This window comes from Bactrocera neohumeralis, unplaced genomic scaffold (assembly GCF_024586455.1).
Source record: "Bactrocera neohumeralis isolate Rockhampton unplaced genomic scaffold, APGP_CSIRO_Bneo_wtdbg2-racon-allhic-juicebox.fasta_v2 cluster09, whole genome shotgun sequence".
NCBI classification, from domain to species: Eukaryota; Metazoa; Arthropoda; class Insecta; order Diptera; family Tephritidae; genus Bactrocera; species Bactrocera neohumeralis.
Window position 1 is genome coordinate 20,285,968 of NW_026089622.1, and position 4,789 is coordinate 20,290,756.

A 4,789-nucleotide genomic window follows, 5' to 3' on the forward strand; every position below is an offset into this window, starting at 1 on the left:
TCAGACTAACGAACAACAATTCATTTTTATTTGTATAGAAGATTATATAGATACATGTATCATATAGTTATAATATACACATATATCGTCATATTATAAATATACGTTCTGTGGTACAACCTTGAATCTTATGAACGGTCGACGGACAACTCAGTATGCTATTCAAATATCACCGAAACTAGTTTTATATAGATGTGCATACTTTTAAGCGCATCTTTTTGGTGAGGTGCTTAAACTTACTATCGCCTTCCTACAGTGTCGCTCAAATATTCCAGGTTTCAGCACCACTTAAAAAAGTTACAAACATACATACATACATACATGCATACATACAAGTGAAGCTAATAAAAGCGTATTAAAAAAGGCCAAACTGGCATTGACCGCTATATTAACATAATAAGGAAATTAAGTCCTTTAAAGTCAGCGGTGAATTCTAAAAAAATTCAACGCGGTACACCAATTAAGAATAAACAGGAAATTTTAAATGGCAATAGATTTGCCTTACTAAGCAATGGATCAGACGACGATACGAAGGGTACCACCACAGTCGTTAATGCCGAACCACCTCCAAAATATTTGCGCGAGCGAAGCAGTAATGCTCTCGTTGCTGAATAAAATAAGATTGTAGGTACTAACAATTTTCATATAGTGCCTTTTAAAAAAGGCAATATAGATGAAAAAAAATTCAGTCCTACACTGAAAAAAATTTTATGGATATAGTTAAATTTTTGTCCAATAAAAACAAGAATTATTATTCGTATCAACTGAAGAGCTCTAAGGGCCTAGTTGTTGTAATCAAGGGTATAGAGTACGCCGTAGACTCTAGTGAAATCAAAGAAGCATTGGAAGAATGTGGTTTTGAAATTAAAACAGTTGTAAATATATTTAATAGAAACAAAGTACCTCAGCCAATGTTTAAAATTGAATTGTTGCCGAACTCAAATCAACTTAAAAAAATGAAACACATCCAATATATAATTTGAAATATTTGCTGCATCGTAGAGTAACTGTTGAAGAACCACATAAAATATTGTCATACTAAATCATCATGCACTCTACGCAGTGTTTGTGTGGTATGTGGTGATTTACATCCCACTTCTAAATGCACCCTTAAGAAAGAAGAATTAAATAAAAAATGCAGCAGTTGCGAAGGAAATCACACTGCTAACTACAGAGGTTGCCCTGTATATAAAGATATGAAATCGAAGTTGTCACAGGGCATTCAAGCACGTCGTAACCAAATGTTACAAACATCCCGTAATGAAATTATAGCAACCTCAAAGAAAAGTTCAAATCCTATTACTTCTATCAACAATAATACGCAAGGAAGCTATGCTAATGTGGTGAAAGGCAACACTGTGCAAATGCAACTGCCGCAAAATCCTCCAAATAGAGGTATTGAAACTATGATTATAAATCTTACGCAGTGTATGACACAATTCATGTCGACCATGCAAAACATGATCCAAGATTTAATAAAATCACAAAATCAAATGCTGCAAAAATTATTAAGTAAAAAATGAGCTTATTAAATATCTGTATATGGAATGCTAACGGTGTTAACCAACATAAATTAGAGTTTATCAGATTTCTTTCTGAAAAGAATATAGATGTAATGCTTATTTCAGAAACTCATCTAACAAATAAAAATAATTTCATTTACCGGGATTTAGACTATATGTTACAAATCATCCGAACGGAAAAAGCGCATGGTGGCACGGCAGTGTTGATTAGAAATCGTTTAAACCATTATGCTCTAGAATCTCATGCTACACCACAGTTACAAGCTAAAACAATATCACTAAAAAATCGGGGTTGTGACTTAAACCACACGGCTATTTACTGTCCACCTAGTTTTGAAATTACAGAAATCGAATTTAAAGACTTATTTGGAACACAAGGTCAAAGATTTCTAACAGGTGGAGATTACAACGCAAAGCACACGTACTGGGGCTCACGTCTTATTAATCCGAAAGGACGACAGCTGTATCAAACTATTTTAAATAGGCACAATAACCTTGAAATAAAATCTGCTGCTAAGCCGACATATTGGCCTAGTGATCGTAAGAAAATACCAGATTTAATTGATTTTGCTGTAATCAAAAATATAGATAAATCGCACATAACAGCTGATACATGTACTGACCTATCTTCTGATCACTCTCCTGTACTAACAAAGTTATGTGAACAACCCATATTCGTTAATCCAAAAGTGGGATTAACTTCTTATAAAACGAATTGGCTAAAATATAAAAAATACGTTAGTAGCCACATTAATATTGAATACAAAATATGTAAATACAGGAAGAGACATTGACGAAAGCATAAGAGGAATCAATGATATAATAACTTGCGCAGTTGTCTTAGCAACACCAAACAAAAGCTGTAAGCCGCTTGGTATCAGAAAAATCTCTAATAGATAAATAGAAATGCTTGTAAATGAAAAAAGGCGTGCAAGACGTGAATGGCAGATTAATCGCTCCCCTTCCACTGAGTTTCCATTAAAATCTGCTGCACGGAAATTAAAAAAAATCGCTTAAACGTGAGGAAGAATTGAACACCGAAATGTATATAAAGAAGCTGAGACCAAATTCAAACAAGCAAAATTCCCTTTGGAAATCTCAAAAGTCCATGAAGCCACCAACTGACTCCAACATGCCTATACGAGACTTGGGTGGAAATTGGGCTCGAAGTGACGAGGAAAAGGCTATTTGTTTTGCAAATCACCTAGAGAAGGTATTTTAACCCAATTTGCCAATCTTACCCAACACAGCTAAAGAGTCGCTCGAGTCTCTTAAGACTTCACCTTCTGAAATTATTAGTATCATCAAAAAACTTAATCCAAAAAAGTCGCCGGGACATGATAAAATTTCCTCAAAAATGCTAATTGAATTACCAATTATTGCTGTAGAGGTGCTCTCTTTGCTCTTCAATGCAATTCTTAGTTTCGGGTACTATCCAATTCCATTGAAAAAGTCGCAGATTTTCTTGATAGATAAACCTGGGAAAGACTTAACACAGCTGTCTTCATACAGATCAATCAGTCTTCTACCCTATCTTTCAAAAGTAATTGAAAAAGTATTACTAACAAAGATGTCTCCTTTCCTCCATGAAAATAATACAATACCAATGCATCAATTCGGTTTTCGTGCGAAACATGGCACAATAGAGCAAGTAAATAGAATTACTAACGAGATAAGGAAAGCATTTGAGCACAGAGAGTACTGTTCAGCAATATTTCTAGATGCAGCTCAGGCTTTTGATAAGGTGTGGCATGAAGGTATTTTATATAAGATTAAAAAATTCTACCTTTAGAATTGTATAAAACATTGGAGTCTTCTTTAAAAAATAGAAAATTTATGGTAAAAGTGGGAGATTTCCTATCTGATGAACGATAGATAAGGGTTGGTGTACCCCTGGGCAGTGTTTTGACCCAACACTATACATCATATATACAGCAGATTTCTCAACAGCTAATAAGGTATTAACTTCCACTTTTGCGGAAGACACAGCTATAGTGAGCCGTAACAAATGCCACATTTTAGCATCAAGAATATTAGCGGAGCATTTAAGTTCTGTCGAAGGATGGCTAGCGAACTGGCGTATAAATGTAAATTGAACAGAAGTGTAAGCATATTACATTTTAGCTAAGACGCTAAGGACGGGCACATCGGCAGTAAAAATAAACAATATTTTAGTACCCTAAGCAAACGAAGTAACATATTTTGGTATCCACCTAGATAGAAGGCTCACGTGGAGAAAACACATCTGTAGTAAAATAACATGTATGAAGATTAGAGCTGCAAATTTAAATTGGCTTTTAAATAATAACTCCAAACTTAGCCCAGACATCAAAGTGCTTTTATATAATGCGGTCATAAAGCCGATTTGGATGTATGGCATTCAACTGTGGGGTACGACCTTTGCAACTAATATTGATATAATACAAAGGTTCCAATCAAAAATGCTTGGAACAATCACGTGTTCACCATGGTACATGCATAAGGAAATTATCCATAAAGACCTTGGTATTCCTATGGTAAAGAAAGAAGTAGAAAATAGCAGAATCAAATATATATCAAAACTACGAGATCACCCAAACCCTTTATCTAGTGCTGTGATACATTCCTGCGATCAAACACGACTTAAAAGAAGAGATATGCCTGCGTATTGATGACCAACGTATCACCAAAACAGCTCAATCACTTGCTTGAGCCTGTCTAGTTTTTAAATAGATTTAAGGTTTTATAACTTATTGTTAGGCTTTAAGAAAAAGCAGATCCAATAAATAAAATAATTTTGAAAAAAAAAAATGTTTTCACATTACTTGCAAGGCCAAGTAAACCACAAAATAGGATCACAGAACAGCCACAATTATATTTTATGGAAGATGACGACGCGGAGACTCACTCACGGTATCAAAACTTTTAAGCCATGAAGCGAGAAACTGTTCTGCATAGTCATAACATCTTTTTCCGTGAATTTAAGTCCATCCTGGAATATGCGCGATGATAGGTTTTTTTTATTTTTATTTTTTTCATTGAAACGTAATAAATGATGGTTTTATTGAAATTGCAACTAGTGATAAATTTAAACTAACAAGCAATATTTTTCTCAATGTATGAAGTAAAACAGTTAAAACTGTAATAAAAAGCTTTTCTTTTTTAAACTAAATTTAACAACTAAATAAAATGATATTTGTTATTTTCTTAGATTCGTAATAGATCATGAAACGTTGTTCTTTTCAGTCTGCGCCTGCTATTTCTAGTCTCACCTAGTTGTCGGGCTT